This window comes from Corvus hawaiiensis, chromosome 5 (assembly GCF_020740725.1).
Source record: "Corvus hawaiiensis isolate bCorHaw1 chromosome 5, bCorHaw1.pri.cur, whole genome shotgun sequence".
NCBI lineage: Eukaryota > Metazoa > Chordata > Aves > Passeriformes > Corvidae > Corvus > Corvus hawaiiensis.
In genome coordinates, this window is record NC_063217.1 from 34,653,000 (window position 1) to 34,679,595 (window position 26,596).

At 39.2% G+C, this 26,596-nt stretch overlaps 1 protein-coding gene across 22 annotated transcripts in view; it reads right to left on the bottom strand.

The window, feature by feature from the left end:
- The window catches only part of TENM3 (teneurin transmembrane protein 3), a 1,328,112-nt gene that overhangs the window by 444,944 nt on the left and 856,572 nt on the right, over positions 1-26,596 (bottom strand). The window lies entirely within an intron of this gene.

Genomic DNA, 26,596 nt, shown 5'->3' on the forward strand with positions numbered 1-26,596 from the left:
AGAAAAGGTAGCAGACAGTAGAAACAGTACAGAGAGTAATATTGAGAAATTTTTCTGAGGTAGTATTCATGAAGTTAATGTGGTTTTAATTTGAAATGGCTTAAAATTTAAAAAGTGAGGTGGTTTGGTTTGGTTTATTTGTGGTTTGAGTTATACATTTACCTCCACAGCATGACTAAGATATTTCACCAGATTGGAATGGAATGAAAAGGATACAAAATACCCAAATTTAGCTGTCTCACTTTATCAATGTTAATGACATTTCACTTCTTTCCTTTAGATCTGAATTTGTCTTTTGTAATCTAGATGCACTTTAGCACTTGAAGATATATTTAAAAATATTTTCATTTGAAAAGTATTTACCACAGCTGTTGCTGAGTCAACCCAGGGAAGGGCACTGCCCTTCCCCCTGCAGCAGAGATGGTGCTTCAGGAGCAGTGAATCGTGCTGGGATGATGAGTTTCTGAACAGCAGTCTCCATCAGCCAGCCAAAGCAGCTAGCTAGAGTCCGGATAGGAAAGTAAACAGAAGTATTGTGGGGAGAAAAAAAAAAAGGAAGAGGGGAAACTAGATTGGATCTAAAAAGCAGCATCAATAATGCATAAGAGGGAAAATACACACAGGGAAATTTCTTCAGAGCCCAGACATATTGCCTAGTGACAGACTCATTGTTACAAATACTGCAGGATTTCCCCCCTGCTTCAAAAAGGTCATAGTTTCAGTTTTCACTGCAATCTGAAGTAGGACTATGTCCATATTTCCCCACATCAGCCAACAATATTAATGCTGGGAACATAGAGGGGTTGTGGCAGTTGTAAAAACCAAAGGCAAGTTCAGCTGTTGTGAGAAAAAAAACCCAAACAGCTACAAGCTAGGACTTGGGTGAAACTGGAAATGGAATTCCTGGAAAACATGGGAATCTCTGAAGCGCAGGGTTTTCAAAGACTCTTTAACCGCAAACCAAAACAATTTAAGTTACTACGCTGAATAAAGACGCAGATGGCTCTCTTAGGCTGTACACAGAAAGCACATACTAGAGGAGCATAACTAGAAATGTATGGGTTTAAAACTGCTATAGTAGCTCTTTAGACAAAACAGTTTTGGGGAAGAAGTGAGGCTAGCACCCTAAGTTCTGGCTTAGAAGATCACACTAAACCCTGCTCTTATGCTCACTATACACTGCCTGCACCTTTGCACAAAGATTACTTAACATCTCTTAAAAATTAGTACTTGACTCCTTCTACAGCCTTCTTCTACAACATTAATTACCTCATGAGTGGTGAGAACCATTTTTGATTTGAAGCATTAAGATACTGTAACTATGGTAATTTGTACTGCTATACACACACTAAAATGCAGGAATGTTTCTGTCCCTTTTCTGGGACATTCATAATTATTCAGGACTCCTGTCCCTGGCCATGGAGTATCACACAGAAGCTTGATAAAATGATAGATGTGGAAGCTACATTTAAAGCTTCATTTGTGCAATCTTTGGAATGAATGAAACCAATAATATTTTGTATGCCCTTTTTTTTTTCCCAACCACAGACTGGGGAAAGAAAAAGAGTTCTGAAAGTTTCGCAGCTCTCAAAACTCATGAAAACACTGTTCTCAGCAGACCTGTAATGCATCAAGAGTATAATGTTTAATCTCCAAGCAATTTCTCAGTGTCTTGAAGTATAAACTTGATCAGGAGATGAATAATTCTTTAGATGCTGAAATCCGTTTGGACTATGTTGAGCCTTAACAGTTAAAAATAATTCTTCCGGTGGATGTCCAGAAATAATTTGGATCCTGAGTCAGTATTGTCTTTATGCATATCACAGCATAAAAGTACTCATTTTTGTTACAAAGCAATAAACAGCACCTTTTCCCTAATGACCCTGACAAGTAATTTTCTATAGATTTACACTTGAGATCCCTGGATGAAACAGTTCTGCAATCAGCATAACGATACACAAACAGAAAAGCTCAACATTTCTTTCCCCTAAAGCTCAAATGCTTGAAACCCCAAGCTGCACATGGAGCACTGGTGATATTTCACTATGGTTACATCAGATTTAACAGTGCTACAGAGGTCAGCTCAGAGCATCACAATGTACAAGTTTATCGTAGCAAAGGTCACACAAAACCGTCCCTGCATTGAGAGCTATTTTGTCCTCCTTGTTTATTAATGCTGATCTATCTATACTAATGGATTTAGCTTGTAGGGGGCTGGGGAAAGAATGAGAGTCGCTATTTCTCAGCTTCTGTTCTTCATTAATATTAATATCATCTTCAGCTACAGCATACTGGTACAGTACACACTCAGAACTTACAGGACAAAGGGCTCCAGTGCTTAACAGGCACATGTATTCACTTTGAGAATCAAATACACTGTGCAATGTGTTACTGTTCAAAGATATCATCTGTGGCATTATATATTAACAAAGAACTTTGTTTCAGTAACATGTCTTCAGACTTCATTGTCTGAGAGTGAAAACATATGGGCAGATGTTTACTACATGAAAAATAAGTTTATTTTAAAAACCAATGATATATTTAGAACAAAAAAGACCATATGTTTAGGTATCAGTAATGCAGTCCCCACACTTAAAAACCTTCCAGTTTAAATACTGTGAGTTTAGTTACCTGAGTGCTGCAGAATCCTGAGTCCCACAAGAAGGCCCATTAGAAGCAGCAGAAATATATAGATCTGTCAGGTAAATCTGTGCAGATAAACATCTCAGATTGAATACTTATTTTTGTAAATCAGAGGAATCTCTGCATATGCAGTGCTCTGCATTCCTGTCACTACATCTAGGTAATTGAATTTACTAGCCAAACTCCTAGAATGTTCTTACAGAAATTCCCAAAGCAGAAGTGGTAGTTCATCATTTAATTCCCAGTGTAAATCCATATAAATTATGTGTTTCAATGTTAGATGTACTTTCAGGGAAAAAGCCCCTCAGACCCAAAACACTTTCCCTTAAAGATCTATTAATTAAAAAAACCCCAAACTCATGTACCTGAATAACTCTACATTAACAGAGAATAAACCCTTAATCCTAGTAACTGCATATAGGCAAGTGGGAGGAAAAGAGCACTCCAGGGATGAGAGAAGTGATGGAGAAAAAAAAAAAAAGGAGAAAAATATAAAACTATATTAATTTAAAAAAATAAAGAAAAAGTCATTTGCTAAGATGCTCTGAATGGTGCTTGTGGAAATGACATTATCTGGATGGAAACCCACCAAGAGCAACCTGACATTGCCTGCAAAATGGGTTCTATTAACAGAGAAAAGTAATACAATATGTAAAAAAGAAACTGTCATATCAAACTCATCACAATGCTCAGTATTATAGAAGTGGTTTTGGATAGTCTTTACTAAAAGAAAAATTTTCATTTCTGAGAAAAATTAAGACAAGATTGAATGTTTCATTTTGGATAGTAAAAAGGTGCCTAAAAGGCAGTTAGAAAATCAATAAATAAAATTCATGGTTTGGTGTAACTTGATTTTCATAAATAATGGTGGAATAGTTTTCCTTTGTTAGAGTATAGCAATTAAAAAAAAAATTTCTTCTCTGTTTACTTTGTCCTTATTATGCTAAAATTTTCTACTTTGCTACTAACAATTTGGGCCTCTCTCTAGTTTGTTGTGTAATTTTCTTATTTTAATTTCATCTGTTATCTGAACACACACCGATGTTGTATATTCTAATTGTTACTTGTTTCACTGTTGCCTGTTGACAACAAATATTTAACTCATGTTGAGTATGTACAATATTTAATATTCATATATTAGACAGCCTAAAGTGTTGATAAAGTCTAGAAAGTTTGGTGAAATTTTAGCAAGTTCATGCATCTTATTGCAAAATATATATAAAAGGAAAAACTAAATATGAAAAAAAGGAACAGCTTTTAATTCCATGTACAACATTACCACATGCGTAGAAAATAAACACTTCATATGAATTGCATTTCAGTGCTTTGCAAACTGAAGTAATATATGCTTTTCATTATTTTAGTAAAATTAAAGAATGAGCTTACAGAAGTATCTTTAAAATTTCATATTGTTTAAGCTTGTTTGGGCATGGCAAATCATTTCAGCATGATGAATGCCTACGCAGCAATCAGAGATACTTATAGATCCTGCAACACTTAAATTCAGAGCTAAGAGAAACAAATACTCTCATTTTTATGTAAGCCATTATTAGAATTTACTTCTAAGAAATCTGACATACTGTGTCCTATTGCTTTAATATAAGCTATATATTAGAAAATATTTTTTTCTCTGTGTTACGTGGTATTCACAGCAGCAAAAGCAATTGCATAACATTGTGAAAGCACAAAGAAGTACAGCATATATGCCACTGAGGGTGAAGTGAAAGAATTTTGGCCTACACTTGGACAATCTAAAAAAGTACTAAGATAAAAGACCTTGGGAAATCCCACTAAAATATCTACAGATGAAACAGTTTTAAAAGCAGTTTACCACAAAAGGAATTCTAAGTTTTAGAGCCTGTTCCTTGGTTGCATTAGCCATTAGCCCAACTTTACATCAGTGTAAGCACACTGATTTCACTGGAATTTTCACCAGCACTGAACTTAGCAGAGAGATGGCTCAGGATGGAAAGACACACGGCATTCATCAGCGAGGGCGGGCAGCTCACCGCCAAAGGGAAGGCAATTTGATTACCTATTACAGATGCTGGAATTTCAGACAGCACTTCAGAACTATAACATGTTATTCTTTCCTTCTTCTCATTTGTTAAAAACAACTCTTTGCATTCATATTGAAAGAAAAGAAAAAAAGCACTCCAAAATGATCATTCACTGGAATAATTCTTCATGCTTTTAGATTACACTACAGATTTGAAAGCTGCTCCGGGTTTGATCATCATCTCAGACTGTAACAGGCTTTCTGAGCTGGTCTGTGCTCCAAGAGACTTTTCCCTTTCATTCACTTCTGACTGAAAAATTGATGGGATTTTATCTATTTCTTGGGGGAAAATATATATAAATGTCTTAATTTAAGTGAAGCTGCTTCTGCATTTACAAGAAGTAAACCTATCCTAATTTCCCTAGGTTTCCCTAAAGCTGCTTTCAGTTTACCCAGAAATGCCGAAGTATCATATTTAGAGTGTAGGTTGTTTACTTTTCATTTATTTGTCTATTTGGTGGTGATGTGTGTGTGAAAACCAGTTTTAAAATTAGCAGTTCTCTGCTACACAGAAAAAATATTACTATTTATTCCAAAGAGATATTATGTATTACATTTGATACAGTTTAAGTTTCTTTGTTTTAAATGGAGAAAAAGTATGAAATACTTAAGGGAAAAAAAAGGGTAATTCTTTTTGTTTCTTTGTCAGTAAGCCTTAATGTTAAACTAGTCATCAGGGAGCCAAACTTACAAAATTTCTTTCATCTTGGTATCAGCAATAAACAGCCAATGATATCCTTTCTTTTTGGTAGACAAGCACTTAGAATAGGAGTGGACAGGTCCTCTCATTTCATAAAACAATTATTTTTCTGAGGGTGGGAGAACAATTTCATTTGTACATTTGCTTATCTCTTTTAGCAATCAGTTAGAAATAAATGTGTAACACCCTATTTCTCACTGGGAAGAATGCAGTCTCAAGGTGAAATAAAATGTAGAACTTATGGGATGCACCCAATTTGAATGTTGTTGGAATGCCACCTTGATATTTTATTACAGTCACACTATCTCTTCTTTTTTCCCTTGGAGGTGAAAACTGTCTCTTTTTTCTGCCATCCTGTCTCTTTCTTCTGCCATCCTCAGTAACTGTCCTTACACATGTGTGTTAGGTGACAGAGATGCCTCCTCTCTAGTGCCTGACTTTTACAAGGAAAAGGTATTCAGATGGTGGTTCTGTTCTCTGTGGTTAGCCAAAGGATGAGCTGTATCCTACACGATTTTCTTCATTTCAGGGAAACAGAGCCAGCAAATATATAAAGCCAAAAACTCTCCAAATTGAAAAAAATTCTGCTGCTCACTATCCAAATTTTTTTTTCTCTTGCAACAGTCCTCTGTGCTAGAATTGAGACTGATACTTCATGTACATGCTGTTACCTGACTACTGAGTTAAATTGCTCATAGACACTCAAAGATCTGCCTATCATTTTCAAGTACAAATTCCTAAGCCATAAGCTGAAAGCAAAAAAGTTTCTTTGCCCATTATTTTCAATAAACCTTGAATCTGTAAGAAGAATTATAGAAAGTTTTCCAGTTATATTAGTGAAGTAATTTTCTTCCTTTATTTTAAAACCAGAGCAAAGGAACTGAAAGGTTTTTCTCTAGTAAGTTAAAACATAAAAACTCAGAAAACAGGATCCTTAATGTTCCATCTTACTATAAAATCTAGGCATTTTAAGGATCTTTGTTAAGGATTGTGATGGTACATAAACGAGCTAAAATGCAGCTTTTGTAGTCAGTATACCTGAAACACATGCCTTTAGACAAAAACATGCTGAATACTCCTTCACCCTCTCACATTTCCCCCAAAATTTCCATAAAGGAGGAGAAAAGGATACATTTTGTCAACGTGTTCAATTTTGGACAATACTGATCTTTTAAGTTAAAAATATGAAGTATATACAGAAGCATCAATGCAAAATTCTTTTCATCATTAAGTATAACTATTCAGAATATTGTAGATTAGTAAATAATTAATCCTTTGATCTTGTTCATTGGCTTTTTATCTGACTCATGCTAAAGCTGTCAACTGTTACACATCTAAGAAAATATCATCATATGCATTCACTAGAATAACAGGACAGACTGAAATGAGTAGTTGGAGATAATTTAATTAGGTTATAGGGTTTTTAATATAATTCAGTAAGTATGTGAACTTTTAACTTGTGTTAACTCAATTTCCTCATGCTTTCATTTACCATTTGTTGAGGACATTACAGTGATTAGCCAAAGCCCTTCCAGCTCTTAATGTTCTCAATAAATTCTGGTTTAAATTGACTGTCACTTTCTCGCTATAATAAAGTAGGTATTTGACATCTCAGAAGGAACCAGACTACTGCCTATTACATTTTCTTGAAGAAAATTTTTCTAGTTCTACAAAATCAACAGAAGTATAGTTATACTAAAGATTGCAATGAATAGCAGAGCGGGTAGACAGGCTGGGCAAGTACATCCTCAGAGTCTCATAATTTTGATTCTTTAGGGAAATTAAAATCATACTGCATGCCTTCTTTTTGAAAAGCTATACAACACGATAATATTTAATTGTTTTGTTACCACGTTATTAGCAGTTTCTGAACTTCCTCAGAAAAACCTGAATACCCAGCTTGTTAGAAATATATATTCACTGTGCTGCAATGCAACTGCAACAGAAGTTTCTTTCTCAGTTGGGTTCAAAGATAAGTGTGGGCCAAGTGCCTCGAAAGCCAATCTGCTAAACTGCAAAATGACACAGTAAAATTCTGCAAATTTATGTATAAAAATGATGTATTCATTACTTACTTGGTCAAGTAAAGATCATGGAATGACATGTGGAACAGAAAAAGAGGAAATTCATAGCCCTGAGTCTCTCACTTCCTTATAATACTATACATTGATATCACAGACGTGTATCTCAAAAATATCCGTATTTTGCAACCATGGCCCACAGAGCACTCAAAATGTGTAGGCAAATCATAGTGTGCTAGACCAACATTTTTTTTGAGAACAAATTCTGTCTTTGTATGAACTGTGCATATTGGTGGGGTTTTTCCCACTATGGCATTTTCTTTTCTTTCTATTTTGGCTCCCTCTCTCTAGACTTCTTTCCCCAGACTCCAGCACATCTTGAGCTGGTTTTCTGCCTCATTTCAACACCTGCAGTCCTCTTAATTAATCTCTGATTTATTTTCCGAGACAACTCATTTTGAAAAGTGTCAGTCTTTCATCTTTCCTTCCTGGTAACTAGATCTTCCTAATGCCAACTTAAAATCTTCCTAAGTCTCTTGTTCTGGGTTCTCCATGGATTCAGATGAAGAACACAGCTCTCCCCTGCAACAAATCCTTCCTCTACAGATTGTCTTAGTTTCTTTTATAATGTATTTTTTATCAAGATATTAAGCATCACAAAAATAGGAATCTCCCGTTAAATGCCTATATTCATACTTGGTTTCTAGGACCCTATTGTTCTGAAACACTGATCTCAATGGGAAAACTTGAGTGTTAAGCACTTTTCAAATATCAGCACAACTATAAGGTGTGTGAATCTGGATTTAGAGCCTAAACTCAGGTTGCCTTTTTTTAAAAATTTTTCAGAACCGTGCCCTAGTTTTGCCTCCTAGTAATTTCTCTTGAAAAAGTACTTTGACATCAGCAATTTCTCAATCACTCTTATACCATTATCCATTCCCCATTAAAAAATATAAATTCCTATTCTCTCACAAAAAATGTTTTTATATTCAATATTTTTATAGTTCCAAGCTTATTTATTTTTATGTGAGCCATTTTTCTTTCACACCAATACAAAAGGATCTGCCTTCTGACATCTATCTTCTCTCATTCTTAGCTTCATCAACAATAAAATTCATAATATTCTGTGTGAATAAAACACAACAAAAAGAAGTGTTGCTGCATTTTGTTTTCCTCCCCCCCCTCCGCTTTTTTAGTTCATACAGCTTTAAGCCCAAACCGATATTTATCCAAAGATTTTGATATTAAGTAGCTGAAATTTCACAGAATAATTACATAAACAAAAGAAACACTATTTTGAATTAAACCTGTAAAATAAGTTCACAAAGTGGAACTGAATTTGCACATATATTTTCGTATTAGTAGACTTTTCTTTGGGAACATACAAGTCTTCTAACTGTCTGCCTGCTCTATTATTGTAATAGAGCAAAGGAGAGTCAGACTTTAAAAAGGCTTCAGAATGCTGTATTTATGTATTGAAGTATTTAGCACAAGGATGAAGTAACAGAAAAAGGAGATTTACGTGCAAATGCAAAGAAGAAATTGCATTAATGTGATCTGGCTGCACAGCTGATATTTTTTATTTGCATTGGAATTTTAATTTTGGCAGGATTATCAGGCTCAGAGCATATATAAAAATAGATTTTTTAAAATATATTAGGTCAAATTTTGGATGTGCTAAAATCTGATAATGTCCTTTAAGCTTTTTTACTGACCGTACTTACCTATTAATTTTTATTCAAATCCTCCATATTTAGGTGAGCAGAATTTTTAATTGTTATATATTTTTAAGGAAACTCTGAAAAATCACTTTAAAAATTGCTTCAAAAAAAAAAATGCATCACATTTAAAATTGCTGATTGCATTCATAAACTTAAGCTACTACTTATTCTTCTTTTCCATTTTCCACCACAGTCCTGTCATTTCTGTTTTAAGCAGAAATAAATTGGACTATCAATAAATCCTATATTTTAATTCTCAGAACATGCAGTGCAATTGAAGAGGACTTAGAGTTGGTTTTTTGGCCATTAGTACATCATTTGTTTACCTGGATGGCCATTTTATCTTCAACTCTGAGTGTAATTTTCCATAACCTAATCTACTTTTAAAGGATGAAAATTGCCTTTCCTGTAAACCAAGAAAGCAATGAAGTATGTAACTAAAATGGGTATACCTCCTGCAATTTTCCAAAAGTCGGTGAGAAGAGGATACTTAGAAGGTGTTTGGAGGCTTTCTGTTCCTGGTGACCCCGATGCCTGGAGTCTGTCTGAAGAGACTTTAGTAACTGTAAGCATTCTTACTCATTTCAGAGGACAGAGTTCTGATGTAAAGACACCAGAACTGATAAGTGTAGAGGACACAGGACTCACTTTACAATGGGAACTAGGTAGGAGACTTTTAGAAAACACCTGTCCAGCAAACAGACTCTATATAATGTGTAAGTGAAAATGAGCTTGGATGATACGAAATCTGTGAGTGCAATGTTTATCACAAAGGAAAATGCTATTCCTGCACTACTAAAAAGCTAAATTATTTAATCTTAAGAGGTATCAAGTTTTGCACCAATAACAACTCACCAGCTTTCCTGGCTTTATGCAAGTAGAAGTATATAATCAGTTACTAGAAACAGGACAGAAAATGAGAATCCTCATGAGATGAAAGATGTGCTTGAAATACTGCTGCATACAAATCTGACCCATATTTCACTGTGAAAATACTGTTAATAAAGTATACCTGGCAAGTATACAGGTATTACCGTATCAAACAAAATGATGACAGCACCGAATAGCACCTTTCTTGAGCTTGGAAACAATGCTGTCAAAGAACTGCCCTTCCCTCTACAACTTTCAGGAGGGTTTGAATGGGTATATTTTTTGGCATGCAAGACAGAATATAAACTTTATGTATTTTGAGACAAATCTTGATGATCTTTCTGTCAGAAAGAAATTACTTCTTAGAAGTAAAGTGAAATATGCTATTTAAAAATACCTGTTTAACAATTACCTTTCGGTAAACAAGAAGGGAAAGAGAACAAGCTCCTTCCTCAGGTTACAAGGAAACCAAGCTTCTTTCTAAAATTCAAGCAATTATGTCATGTCTGCACAATACCTATGACATGGGAGGGGAACTATGATCTATCAGGTCAGTTTCAAAGACAGCTGCATCTTGTCGTTTAAAAAATGATGGACTTAGTATTAAAACCCTCTAACATATTTATATATATCTATTTGGTTTCTGCTATGCTTCCTCTTACCCTCCTGACATTTCAAGAATTTTCTGCCAGATCTTACAAATGCTCTCCTCTAAAAATAACTGCTGACATTAGCAAGGGGCATGCACTAATCACATTCAGAATAGGGTTTTTTACATACACTTATTAGTGCTTTATATTTTTGTAAACTTCAGCTCTGGTTGTTTAAAAAAAAAAAGGGTGTGAATACATTCCATAGCTGCATAAAAACAAACAAGCTATTATAGCTGAATTATTTTGACACTAATATATTATGTTGGAGTTTTGGGTTGGTTTTTTTAACTGAAATAATCACTTGCCTATCCAGTTTTCAGCAAGCAAAGGCAATCACAGTTTGCCTCACTATGTGAGCAACTCAATCTCTAAAGGAGAAAATCATGCATGTTACTGAGTAACACAAAACTGGCTCCTCCTGAAAGATGGCCTCTCCTCTCTGACAAAGGGAAATAGAGACTTATAAACTAATTTCCTGCATTCATCATTTAAACTTCACCCCAGGGCTTTAGGAGTCCCTCACTTCTAGTTGCTACACGAACTCTGAACTATAAAACAGAAGCTCTGTCCCTGAGCCTTGTAGCTCTATCCAGTTGCCACATCCAAAATGGCTTCAGTTTGGTGTGGTTTGGGTCTAGGTGTCTTACAATGTCATGGAAAAAACTTTTAAATTTTTTAAATGGCTTTTTTTAAATGGTTGCTAATCAGTCACTAGGAGGCTATCAGTCACATAGGGGCCTGTGCCCACTTTGAAAAAAATTCCAGTGGGTTTGCTCCTGTATGTTGGAATTTTCATGCATTCTCCGAGTGGATACTGGTCCTTCAGCAATGTGAGGTCTTTGCTACCTGTAGTGACAAGCTTCTATGTTATTTACCTGACACAGGGGAGAAAGACAGAGCATCCAAATCGCTGGCAGGTTGGCCAGAAGACAATATGCATTTGCTGTGAGATGTTATGGAAGGAGTCCTGTAACTTCCTGCACAGGCCCCATGTAATATTTGGTATATTAAGTTAATAAACTTCCAACCTGCTATTCAAATCCATCTGTTTTCACCTCAGTCTTCTGTATATCTTAATCAATGTTTTAGTCACAAATATTATAAATAAGAATTACAGATATTGTATGTAAAAACCTAAACACTGACATTGAAAACTCATGAAGACGCTTCTAAAAATGCTTGAACAAATGTGCATATCATTTTGCAAAGAAGAGTTTTTTCCTTTTTTCCTGAAAAGACCTTCTAATTCTCTTCTAATCACATGATATGGACTCTGAAACCTGATCTTATTTAACTGCACCAATACTAAGGTGAACAGGGCAGACACAAGGTGTCACCCAACAGGAAATTTCCTACTGCAGGTAACACAAGAGGTCCACATGCTGTCAGAGTTTGGTGGTGTATATTTGGTCAATGATGCAGTATATCTTTAAAAAAAGCCTGCTTAAGCTATAAGGGGTTGTCTTTCTTAGCCCAGAGGGAGAGCAGCATAGAGAAACTTCAGGTTACTTATGAGAAAGATAGAAATATTTAGCCCATTATGCTGGTTCTGCCATGGCTCCACCACTGCTCTGGCGTGTGACTGTATACTATTCTACTGGAAACATACAACCTTCAGTACCTATTACAAGAGAAGAAAACCAATTAATAATAATAATAAAGGGTGTTTTTTTTCCTTTTTTTTTTTTTAATCAGGAGACTACAGAATACATGAAAAAGGAATGTCTGCTTTCATTGCATCTTTCTGACAAACATTTTCTCATTTCCCCATTAAATTAAAGAGAAAATTTATTATTACCTTTGTCTAAAGTTAGAGTTCCTGAATTATAATATCTCATTTGCTACAGAACACATATCAATTTCTAATTCTGATTCTGAAAAGTGAATGAATTATCACATTCTTAAATAGATTTCCCAGGAGATTAATACATCTTAGTTTCCTCTTCCCTAAATTTAGGATACAGACCTTCCTTCCTAGCTGTGCTCCTTTAAGAGAAAAGATATGATTTGCTTAGTCAGGTAAATAAGATGTCTCAGTGCTGTCTGTTATGTGAAAGTGTTAAGAACTACCATAAATAAAGAAATCTGTCACAAAGAGTTAAACTAGAGGTGAAAATTTTTATGTAGTCTGGAACATAAGAGACACCATTTCATTTTTACATCAGATTCTGTCTGTTCTGTACCAACAAAGTTACATATAAACATAGCTGAAATGCAAAGCACTTTCAGTTGAGTTCAGACTGGAAGATTCTTCTTGATGGAGCATATCTCAAAATCATTTGAAGTCCAAAGTGTCTATGCAAAACCACTAATCTCAGAATGTGTCTAAACACTATCCTGGAGACAGGCTACAATTTACAGTTCTCTGTGACAGGCAAATCACTGGCAGAGCCCTGTCATTTAACCCCAGTGATTTCTTTGGTAGGCATGGAAAGAAAGGTTTTCATTCTGCCCTGTCATAGAAGGGCTACAGAATATGTCAACACTGTATAACTTTACATAAAAATTAAAGCAATATATAGGCATTGCACTTATGAAAAAAGACCAGCAAGGTGGGCTTTCAGATAGGTGCCATTGATAAAAACTCACTACATAAAGAGAGCTTTGGCCTTTTGGGGGAAAAATATGGAGGTGTTTTTGCAGCGAGTTTTTGCTCTATGTATTTTAAATGTAAGATGCTCTCTAGTTTTATATAAGCCCACACTACAGGTTCAATCTCCAGTCTCCTAATGGTGCATGTTTGCTAGCAGTAGAGAACACCAGCATAATGGTCAAGCTTATCTGCTCAATACACACAAATCTTGTCAAATTTCTGAAGGTCCCAGCTGGCTTAAATTTGGATTGTTCTTATTTAAAGAGAACAGTCTCTTCAGATTTACAGTTTAAGTGCTTCTGTTTAAAATGTGTTTCACCATCACAAATTGAATTCTGTATAACCTATAAGCCATCTTAAAGTTTACAGGTATTCCCAACATGTTTTCTATACAGTGTTTTCAATTGCTTTCATTCACATCTATTTAGAAAATGTTTTGTAAAACACAATGAGGCAAAGTGATTATTCATTTTACTTTTGCACCTGGTACATTACATTTGCATTTGAAAAAATTGTTTCAAGATACATAAATAAGAAATCATATTCCACATCGGCCATCATTGCAATCTTTTTTGTGCAATGTGCTGAACAATTATGTCCCCATGACGTATAACTGTTTGTTTAAAACTGTGTTCCTCGAACAGTAGCTAACAGATATCACTGCTGGCTGATAGAAAATGTGAATGCCAGAGAGACACACATGGAATTCCCAAAAGTAACCCGGTGCTTCCTAACTTTACTTGCTCTGATCTGCCTGCAGAAAGACTTCCACCAGTTTTGAGGGATTTTTGTGAAAGTTATGAAATTGCATTTTCCTTGTAGGTCAGAACTGGCAGTAACTTACCAACAAAGGAAACCTGGGGAAAAACAGGCATTCCTGTGTGCTTAGGGAACTGGGCAGTGTGGCCTATAGGTAGAGTGGCTATAGGTAGAGCCAGCCCAAGGAGACACACTCAATGTGTCCTAAAAACCATGCACTTCTCACATGAGTAGAAACTGGCGTAAGGATCAAGGAACAAATAAAGGTATTGGAGAGAGGAAGAAGAGACCTTTAGTTCTACTTCTCAATGTCTGTGACTTTCAAATATATGTTTTGATTTATCATCTTTATTACTCACAGACATTCATAATCACAAACCTGTTCATCAACTCATCAGCACCTGAACTTGGTGTATCAACACTCTGAAAAATCCTACTGGACTACAAGATTCACTACCTTCTACTCAAGTCTGGCCAGATACTAGTAAAAATTATATAATTTTAAGACTTTAGATTTAAACAAAAGAAATGTTGCCCACATGCTCACAAATAACAGTATGGTTTGACTCAACCTATCACAACTCCATATTTCTCTTCTCTGTCAGGGGGAGATATATGTTAATGGAGCTCCTATTTGGAAACTCTCCAAAATTTTAACTCTGCCCCAGTTAATGAGAGGAAAACCAAAGGCCTTCATCCAAAACCCATGAAAGCAACAACGGCAGCAGTGGGTAGACAGGAATCAATGTGTTTAAATTCAGTATCCAGGTTTAGCAAACAAACAAAATTATTTAAAAGATGACCAGATGAGGAATAATAAGTATTTAAAAATAAAAATAAAATAAAATAAGAAAAATAAAAATAAAAAATAAAAATAAAAAGTAAAAACTGATCATTAATTCATTAGTATCCGCCCATTCAAAGTTATCCTTGATTGATGATAATAGTATATTTTTTTATATTTTTGAGGTGTGTTAAGCTATCAATACTAACTTAGATAATCACAAAGATAGTTAACTACTTATTTAAAACAAAGCAGCCCTGAGCAGCAGGTGAAGTGTTATTACTCTTAAACTAGAAAAATATTGTAATTTTTACATCTGTAAACAATCAGTTTTCATAGCAACTGCCTGGCATTGTGCCCTGCTCAGTGAGCTTTATACAATATACCTGAATCATGTAAAACCAAGTTGTCACACCCTGTCAAAAACCAGCATTTTCTTGAAAGATTGAGAGCTGAAGATTGCGTGTAGAGGGACTGATAGCGCTTGTTAAATGACATGGCTAACAGAAGGCAGCCATTAGCATTTCTGCATACCAGTTTAATCCAGATACCTCAACTTTGATCATCATGATCTCAACACATTCCAGTTCTGAGCCTTCCCTATGAAAAAGCACTTAGTGTTGCTGAACGCTGACAGAATGTTCAATAATCTGGACAAAAGCCCATTAGGTCCAGGGTCTTTAAATAATTTTAATTTTAGTTTTGGAGACTGTAACTCCAGAGTTCTATCATTCAATTTTTCGCAGCTTCAGGTTTTCTGTGTGCATGAAATTCCCCACTGTAACCTTAAATTATTCTGTCCTTCTGGTGTTCAGTGACAGTCTCTGAGGCTTGAGCTTTATTCTCCTTCAGGGTTCATTCTTCTTCTAAATACTCATCATCCATTGCATTCTATAAAGAGAGTTCCCAGCAGTAGTTTTTAAAATAAAAGATAAAATGTTCAGTATCTGAACATTTAAGGCTCTAGTGTCAGTACCTGGAATGCCTCCTGTTGACAATGATGGTTATCACTGGGGGCAACTGGGATCTGTTCATTCTGAACTGTCTTCAGAAATCAGCCTTATCTGATTGTTCTTTCAGATCAAAAGAAAAAGGAAGACAAAGTAAGCTGTGCATATTCTTTCACTCTGCACTTTGTTGTTAAAAAAGGAAGAATCCCACTAGGACCCATAAACCACTTTTAGATATTGCTAATCTTTGCTATGGATTTCTATTTTTCCATTTATTGCCAACTGACTTACTGGATTTTGATATTTTAATGACATAGCATACTGTTAGGAATTGTGAAAAACATATAACAAAATGTAGATAGACAAAAGAGCATTTATTGCTTGATAAGTGACATGTAATTCTCAGCATTTACAGCTGAGATTAGATGATTTTTTCCACAACAGATATGTATTCAGTAACAGAAATACTTGCAAAGTCTCCAAAATCACACTTGGAGTTTGCGTACTCAGGCACGGTTACCACATTTTTAGATATTTGTGGAAGGTAGCTTGTATTGCCTCTTACAGCAGGTTCAGTCTCAGTCACTAAATTCATAACTACCTTCATCAACTGCATAGTGAGCAGACCAGGGGAATACAATCTTCCACTTTTATTTATTTTTTTTCTTTCAAAAACAGCATAGTTAACGTCATTGCTGAAAACTGGGGTGTGAAACAGTATGTATTGAAGTCCCACTTAAAAAAACCTAATTGTAATTGGGCTGTGCAGTCACATTGAGCTTCACATGTGCTGGAGCTGCCATTTTTTGAGACCTTCCCAAAACTCAGTGGAACCATGTTGAAGATCCCTACTTTTATGTAAAAAGCATTACCCGTGTGGCTGGTTCATAACAAATTAATAAATTAGCATATACTTTACACTGTTCCGTAGTGACTGACACAGCTATTATCAAGTGTATTAAAATTATAACATGGAGTTTTGTACATGTGGATTTTGGTACTTGATTTATATACAGCTGAAAAATTCTTGGAGAGTCTCTGTATAACCAAGTTCAAATGATCTCTGCTTATTTTTTTTCTATTAAAAGAAAAATCAGATCAATGACCACCTTATTGACATCCAGAAAGCTTCCATTCACCTTTCTGTTTGTCTTACTATAATGTTAAAATGAATTTTGTGAACAACATAATTTGTGCAGCAGCCTCAAGCACACAGAGCCAGCGCAAATCCTCTTCTCAGGATCTGTCAGATGTTGAAGAAAAAGATATGGATGACCACTGAACCTGAGACCAGTTTGCCATCAACTCAAGTGTAGCATGCATGAAAATATCCTTTCCTATTGCTGTTAAATGAAGACTATGTCTCAAACCTTTTTAGAGCTGATCTGGAGGACAAATTTCCCTTTCAGGAAACTCTACCCCTTCCTCTAGAGATTGTTAAACTACATCAAACCATCAAAAATTCAAATGTTATTTCTTATTTTACACAAAAGCAGAATACTGGGGAAAAAAATAAAGTCCTTTTTTAATTCAACAAAAATACTCACTTTGTTCTTTCAACAAAAATTGAGTTCTACTAGCTTCTGGTTCAGCTTGAAGTATAAACTTCAGGTTTTCTTGATTTCTATGCTTCCTGACTTAGCTTCCTTGGGCTATTCAGGTTAGATAGTTTCAGTAGACTAAATACAAAAAAATCACTGAACAAAATATATCACAAATTAGCCTTAAAAAGTTGTTCAAAGAGCCATAACAAACCACAAGAAAGAGATTTTAGTCTCTTGAAGGAAAATAACAAAATGCTTTTTGAAACAATAGTTCATCGGCTTGAAAATAATTGCTCTTTCTTATCTAGTACACTACTCAAAACGCCCACACCCTAATTAGTTCAACTGCATTCATAATATGTGACAAATCCCAACTTCTATTCCATTGTAAACACTTTTCCTGAAAAAAACCCATGTAGTTTTCCACATAGAAAGTAAAACATCACTATTCTACTGTCAAGTTAGCATACATTTTTTACAGACAAGCAATTACAGTATTTTCTAGATTTTATCACCTGGGATATTTACTCTCTGATCCTGGACTAAATAACATCTCTGTTAATGTCAACAAGCCATAGAACTAAAAGCAAGTTTTGCCAAACGGTAAAGGGTCCTAAAAGACAGTACTGAAAATCCTGGATTGTGCCGATGGAGCACTTCCCTAGGCACAGCGCTTTTCCCCATTGCTCTGTACTCTGAAAGGGAACCCATGACTTCACCTGTTATCTCTGCTAATGCACCAAAGGAGAATCCTACCAATAAAGACAGAAATAGTTCCTAAGGACAAAGACAAGTTTTAAGAGGAGAAAAAAAAAAAAAGAGAATCTGTTGGGGAAGATGAAACAGGAAAGCCTTGGAAATATGATTGCCTGACAAAAGATTTTGGGAATATGAAAACTACAGGCAACATCGAAATGAAAGCCACTTTTGAAATACCAAGTCTTAGTTACTGAACAACTGGAAAACAATGGTATGGCCAACTGAAGGTAATCCCCTCTTGATGGAACAATACCCTCTGCTTGCAAACAGGTCCAAGGGTCAGAGCAGACCCTACTAGCTCAGCAGAAGGGGTCCAAAGAGTAGTTTTTAGAAGTTAAGATGTAACACTCTATGGTAATATAAGAACTCTTATAGGCTGTATGTAAATGCTATAGGATTTGTATCTTGTATTAGATTGGTTAGTGACAATTAGAATATTCAGTGCAGAAGATAATTTATTGTATTGTAACCAGGACTTCAGACATTCTCATTCTCTCTTCCATTCTATTCTCCTGCTCTCTCTTCCACTCTTGCTCTTACACTCTCTCTCTCACCCGTTCACTCTCTTGCTCTCTTGGGCCTGCTCAGAGCTGAGTCTACCAGCTCTGAGCAGTGCCCCAATACCCACGCCCTTTACAATAAACCGGCTGTGTCCCAAGACCTGCCTATAGAGATCTCTCGTCTCCATCCGTCACCGTCTACGTCCGGCCGTCCCGACAGGACCCTCCAGAACCCCCAAAACCTGCAGTCTGGCGCCCACCGTGATTGCCGAACCCACACCCATAACCAACAGTCTGGCACCCACCGTGATTGCCGAACCCACACCCAGCACCTGCAGCCTGGCGCACAACATGATTGAACGCCCGGTTCAGCCTTCTCCATCTGTAGGACTTTTCTCCATGGACGGTAACTAAAAGACCAGTTATAGCCACCTAGAACGTGTCGTGAGCACGGCATACCGATGCTGCGCATCGTAATAGCTGGAGCTCTGTAATTCTGCTGAGGCAGCCTTCGAGCACGGGGTTTACCTGGAGCTCTTGGAGGCAATTGCCTGGCAGTCCTCGAGCACGGGCCGCCACTGCTGCGCAGCGGCCCCCTGGAGCTCTTTGAGGAGGTCTGCCGTATCACCCCTCGAGCACGGACACGCTGCTAAGCAGTACTGACCGGAGCTCTGCGGAGGGAAATCTGCCGCACGCCCCGAGCACAGGCGAGTAGTACTGAGCACCGCCCGCACTGGAGCTCAGTGCGGACCCACCCGTGAGGTCCTGAGCACGGAAAGCCGTTGCCAAGCGACGACTGAAATCGGAGCTCTGGGAAAGGACCGAAAAGCGGCGTCCTGAGTGCTGAGTGGAGTGCCTGGCCAGCCCCCCACGACAGACATCTGAGTAAGGACGCTGCTCCTGCGACATCACCTAAGTGAGTATCATACTGGTCTAAAAAATGGGACAAACCCACTCTGCCCATGACAGAGATCTCTATAAGCAACTTAAGCATTTACTTATAAGCTCTGGTCCAAGTCAGTTGCCTAAACACGAGCTAAAAAATCTTTTAGAATGGACCCGACTTAATTTCCCAAATGCTGACCGTTCAGCCGTCTTTACAAGAGACTTTTGGGACACAGTTGGAGTTAAGCTCTTTAATAATATCTCCTACCGGGATATGGCAGCTGCACAGCTGATCCCAGCTTGCAGAGCGCTCGTAGAGCTGTTTGCCGCGGTGGCGCCGCCCGCAGCAGTCACCCCGCCGAGCTCGGTTCCGGCTGCGAGTCCGCCCCTTGCCGCCGCGAGCCCGCAGCGGAGCACGGCCCCCGCCCCTCCGCCGGACCCCGTGGCTCCGATACCCGCGGTCCGGCTGACGCGCGCCGCCCCGCCCCCCGCGCTCGCGGCCCCCGCGCCCGTTACCCCCGGCCCCAGCCACCCCACCGGACCCTACGGCCCCTCCCGCCATCCCGTTCCTCCCCGCTGCCCCATCCCCCGCGGCCCCCGCTGCCCCATCTCCCGCGGCCCCCGCTGCCCCATCTCCCGCGGCCCCCGCCTTCAGTGCCAGCGTCTCCGCGGCCCCGCCCCTTGCCCCTGCCCCCCCGTGCCCCCCCCCCCGGTTCCGTCACCGCGGCTCCACCCCCCCCTGCTGCCGTCATTGCTACCCCCCCCCCCCCGCTGCTGACATCATGATGGCCCCGCCCCCCGGCGGTACCCCCGGCGGGGCCAGCGCCTACCCCCCTGCTACCTACGGGTGTTACCCCTCCCCCAGCCGCGCCGGTTATGGCCATGGCTGCCATTATAGCCGGCCCCCCCCAAAGCCAAGCGGCGACCCTTCTTCCAGCCCCCCAGGTCCCCCCCCCCCGATACGGCGCCGATGATAGCCATTGTTCCATCCGCGTCCGCCGCTGCTGCGTCTTCACAGTCCCCTGCCGCTCCCGAAACACTGGTGCCCAGAGCGCCGGCCACGGCTGTCCTGCTGTCTCCGGCACCCCCTGTGCACGTTACCGCAGGAACCCTACCCCCCCACCCTGCCGTTCAAGCGCACACAGCACGCCCCGAGCGGTCCCCCCGGCCCCGTGGCGGCACAGCAGCCGCCTGTGTCTACTCTCGCTCCTCCTGCCGTTTCTGTGCGGTTCCCCGATCCCCGCACACCATCGCTTGCGCTGGGAGCGCCCCAGCTCCGCGAGCCACTTGATGCCGGTGCCGCACTGCCTGCACGGACGTCTGCAGTCTCCCCCGTACCTGCCCCTGCTCCAGCTACGTCTCCCGGCACTGCAGCCCCGTCTCCCGCGGCACCACCACCCACCCCAGCCCAGCCTACAAGCTTCCAGCAGCAGCACGCCGCGGTCCAGCCACCAGCCCTCCTGCCTCCCGCGACCGCAGCCCCAGCCCCTGGTTCTGCAGTCCTGCCATCTTTCGCTCCGCCCGAACCGCCGGCCACACGGACTGCTGCCCTTACAGCCTACCGCGCGGACCTGATGACGCAACACGCGCATGCGCAATTGCTGCAACTCCCGGACCAGTGGTATCAGTCCGCTCAGACTTCTCCAACCTCAGCACCGCTCCCGGGACCAGCCGCGCATCTTCCCGCGACTCCGCCGCCTGCCTCCCTGACTCCGCCGCCTGCCTCCCTGACTCCGCCGCCGCTTCCCGGAACCAACCCAAACAGCTCTAGTGTCCCCCCAGTGTTTGGGACAGACTTCTCAACTCAGAAAGAGACACTAAACCCTGAAGATTCGCCTGCATTAATCCCAAAAGTAGACAACCCCCAAAAATGTTTCAATAATTTTCAATTTACAGACTGGCATGAAATCAGAAGCCAAATTTGCAAAGAGGAAAATCTAAATCCTTTAGCTATGCCTGTACTATTCAGCCAGCAAGCTGGTGGTCCTAGAACATGGCAAGCTATCCCACACCATGAGATTAAAGAGTTGCGGAAAGCAATAAAGGACAGTGGTATCTGCTCTCCATACCTTAAGCAACTGCCAAAAAGTACCCTAAAAGGAACACATCAAACTTTAAAACGCATTTTAAATCAACAGAAAAGGGGAGAAGCCCAGGCTACACCTCAAAGAAGGTTGAATAAAGCTTTGTATGTTTATAATTTTTTGAATAGCTCTGCAGAAGAGCCTGATCCCCCCATCTTCAGACATTTCTTAAACAGCAAAAAAGCAAAACTGAAAGAGCACCCCCTAGTTTTAATCAAGAATCTAGAATCAGGAAAAATAGAAGTACCATACAATCTTATAACATGGGGGAAGGGGTTTGCATGTGTTTCCACAGGTGGAGAGCTCAAGTGGGTTCCAGCAAAAAACGTGAAGCCATACCACACATCAAAACCTGCCGACGTCTCCACACCAGCCAGTGACCCTGCAAGTGGAAGCCAGGAAGCAAGCACCCAAACCTGAAGTACGCAGAATCACCAGAAGAAAGCGATCTGCCAAAAACAGCTCAAGAAAATAATGGAGCTTTCTCATCTGCGCGCGTGCATGTTGCTTTTATTCTTATGTTTTAGTTTTTATAGTGAAGCTTTACCTGTAAATCAACCAAAGACAAATGTCTGGGTTGCTTTAGCCAAATCTGCAGGCTCCGATACCATCTGTCTATCTGACACAAGCCCTGACAAACCTTTTTCAACCTGTTTAGTTGGAATACCTTTACCAGAAGGTTTTGATAATGTTACTCTTGATAAGTACTGGCCATACGATGATCACATTTCTCCAACTACCAGCCATAAACACCAAACTTATATTGATAATTCTAAAATTGATAAATCTGACCTTCAAGAGCTAGAAATCCTAGGCTCGTTAACTATGGATACCTGCTATTTCTTTCACTTTCTAGGAGAAAACGGTCCTCATTTAAATGTTACCCCATATCACCCAGCTTATAGCAATGTAACTTCTTGGTGCAACCAAGCTAAGCTTCTTATATATGACGAACCTCATGCAGATCGTTTTAACAAACTTCCTATTCGATTCCCTAGAGGAATTTGGCTCATCTGTGGAGACAGAGCCTGGCAAGGTATACCTTCAAAAATAGATGGTGGCCCTTGTGCTCTGGGACAACTTACAATTATTGCTCCCAGTGTCAAAGAAGTAATCAAAAAGAAAAACAGAAAAATTAGATCTTCCTGGGGACATCAGTATGAGAGCGACTGTGATAGTGACTTTCATCCTTGGAACTCTGAAAAATCAATTGTTGCGAGCATTTTTCTTCCTCAGTTAAGTTCCTCAATTGCACTAAAACAGTTAAACAAGTTGGGATGTTGGCTCAGCAAGGAGGTAAATGCCACCTCTACTATGATCAGTGATTTGTTAACTGATGAAGAGGCAGTCAGACATGCCACTTTACAAAACAGAGCTGCCATTGATTATCTTTTATTAGCACATGGGCATGGCTGTGAAGATTTTGAAGGATTATGCTGTATGAACTTATCCGATCATTCTGTTTCCATTCACAAACAGTTACAAAACCTAAGGGACCTAGCTAACCAAATTACAACAGATAACCCGTCTTGGCTAGACAGTTTGTTTGATGGTTGGAGCTTTGCACCCTGGCTAAGGGAACTCTGTAAAATAGGCTTGATTATTTTAGTAGTAATAATTATAGTTTTAGTAGCAGTACCTTGTATACTTCAGTGTGTGCAAAAAATGATGAGTAAGACTATGTCTAATATCTTAATTGTCCGTCGGAAAGGGGGAGATGTTGGGGAAGATGAAACAGGAAAGCCTTGGAAATATGATTGCCTGACAAAAGATTTTGGGAATATGAAAACTACAGGCAACATCGAAATGAAAGCCACTTTTGAAATACCAAGTCTTAGTTACTGAACAACTGGAAAACAATGGTATGGCCAACTGAAGGTAATCCCCTCTTGATGGAACAATACCCTCTGCTTGCAAACAGGTCCAAGGGTCAGAGCAGACCCTACTAGCTCAGCAGAAGGGGTCCAAAGAGTAGTTTTTAGAAGTTAAGATGTAACACTCTATGGTAATATAAGAACTCTTATAGGCTGTATGTAAATGCTATAGGATTTGTATCTTGTATTAGATTGGTTAGTGACAATTAGAATATTCAGTGCAGAAGATGATTTATTGTATTGTAACCAGGACTTCAGACATTCTCATTCTCTCTTCCATTCTATTCTCCTGCTCTCTCTTCCACTCTTGCTCTTACACTCTCTCTCTCACCCGTTCACTCTCTTGCTCTCTTGGGCCTGCTCAGAGCTGAGTCTACCAGCTCTGAGCAGTGCCCCAATACCCACGCCCTTTACAATAAACCGGCTGTGTCCCAAGACCTGCCTATAGAGATCTCTCGTCTCCATCCGTCACCGTCTACGTCCGGCCGTCCCGACAGGACCCTCCAGAACCCCCAAAACCTACAAGAATCACAGTAACATTTAGGCTGAAAAAAACCTTTAAGATCATCAAGTCCAGCTGTTAACCCAGCACTGCCAAACCATGCACCACTAAACCATGTCCCTAAGCACCACATCTGCAATGGATATAGTTGCCAGAATACTCATAGTGAGTCACTTGATGACCTGCATGCATTAGGGAATCCCTGCCTTGATGGAAAAGCACTATCTCTGCAGCTACTGTCTCTTGCTTTTGGCTATGCCAGCAGGTTGTGCTGAGGCTCAAGAGTAAGGGCTAACATCCACTTTGTGCTGGAATTCTAAGAGGTTCAGGATCTTGATTTTGTGGCAAAACAGGAATGTGTTTCAGCAGTTGCTTTCCACCTGAGCTTTACAAAGGAGGCATCTCTTTACTTTATTCTGCTATTAAATAGGTTAAGTTAGATGCTCAGGAACTGCTTAATAACCTGACAAAACTGAGCTAATTACTGATCAGACGTCTCTGGCCACTTCTGATTAAAAATATGATGTTGACTGTGATGATAACAGACTAAAATTTAATAGCTTTAATATCTTCTTTGACTTGAGAGACTGAATTAATAAATGAATACACCTCAAGGAGAGGTTTTCAACAGGGGCTGTGCACTGGAGGTACTCAAATCCCCCATAACTAAGAACTCTAGGAAAATTTCCCTTGACATGGTGGACTCTGACCAGGAAAGGAGAATCCTAGCTCCAACCCATATTTCCAGAACTATTTACACAAAGCACTGGGCTAAATTATGATCCTTCCTCCTACTGCTCAGAAGGGAGATAGGTGATTTTGAGCACGTAGAAGTTTTTCTACTTTCAAGGAAATCCTTTCATAAAGACAGAAACTAGCACAATCACTAATCCCATCTTGGATTTTGAATGTAAAGAATGAGAAGTAGTCTCTTCAGAAAGGCAATTATGTCCAGGAATTCAGGCCTGTGAGACTCCCAGGCTGAACTTGATTTTCATCTCAGGACTTCAGAGGGGGACCTCAGCTTTGATTGCAGAGAAGATTTCAAACTCTTCTTCAACCACTCTCTACTCATGGCTAAGATTTTTTTTTTTGGCAAATAATTTCTCAGATTTACAACTAATACGCCAAACAGTTCAGTTTTGTGCAAAGATGATAGAAATGTCTAAAAATATACAAAACATCTGTCCAGTGACACGGTGACTGACTGATTGCTGTGAGAAGATGACAGTTCAAAAGACTGAGTATGACATCTGTTTATTTTTTTGAGGAAAACTTGAAAGAATTATTTCCACTGGCATGCCTCTCTACAGCTCATAAATATAGGTAGCCTGACAAAAACTTGATAGCAATGTGCAGGAATCATACCTGCATTTAAACAGTAATCATAGCGATGGTTAACTGTTTAAAGAAAGCAAAGCAAACCACAAAACAAAAGAATAAAGTACATGAAGTACCAGGGAGATGGGCCTACTATCCGCTGGGAATTCACCTCTGATTCTATCAAAAATGCAAGGATCTGAGATGCTGCAATACTCAGTGCACAGACAAGAGTCAAGTTACGCTAGGAGAGACTAAGTCACTGTAATCCCTACCTACTAAAGGGAAAAATTCCATGGATGTCCAAAAATTTATACAACACACTGGAAGCCATAAGCTCTTTGTATTGGGGTGAGAACATTGCAATCTACAGACACTCAACACCCATGTACATTGTCATGAAAGGAAAATAAAAAGAAAAAAAGGTTGTGACAATAGTAACTTCTGCCATAAAACTTTATCATCAGAGCACCTATTAAATACAGAAACCTCTACTAAAACATAACACAGCATACAACACTATTTGACTGTCCTGAATACAATTAATACAAAATGCTGGTATTTAAGCCGAAGAGATGTTGAAAATAAATGATCACAAAAAAAGTAATGATAAAAACTGTGAGCAAAGACTTTCATTGAAACTAATGTTTTGTACAGAGTTATTGATTTTAGCTTACTATTTACCATAGGAAATACTCATAAGATAACGGTCTGAAAGAACAGGGATTTAAACATACTGAAAAATTGCAGAACTTTTTTTTTATCTCTATAGCTGAGGTTTCTACTGAGGACTTACACTGTTGGGAACTGCTGACAACTGCAGAAACACAGACTTATTAGGAATAATGCTACAGGGCTTACTTGGCCAATGAAACAGACCTGGAAGTCATTATAGGGAATACCAAAAGAACCCCAAGAAGAACTAGGTGCAGGACAGAAGTGCTCATGCAGAAGAACAGGACAGCTGCTGCACGAGCAGCAGGAGTACTGAGGGGTTGGTCACATCTTTCAGGACACATGATGTTTCAATAGTGTACCGGCCTCAAAAATCATTGGAAGCCACTACCTATTTGTGGCTTCAGGTGTACTGATCCAGAAGGAGTCCAACTGTATTAAAAAAAAAAAAAAAAAAAAAAAAAAAAAAAAAAAAAAAGAACGAAACCACAGCATAACTGTATATATCTGATGCTTTGTGTAAGAAAGAGAAGTACAATCCATCTTATGCATGAGTATTGGTGAGATCTTGTATGTGAGCATTCACTTAGCAGGGTATGCCAGTCAGATGGAAGATATGATGGCTTGTTACTTACTCAGGGATCATAAAACTTTAAAAACTATCTTTTGGAAATAAAAACTGAGTGTACTTAGTATTAAG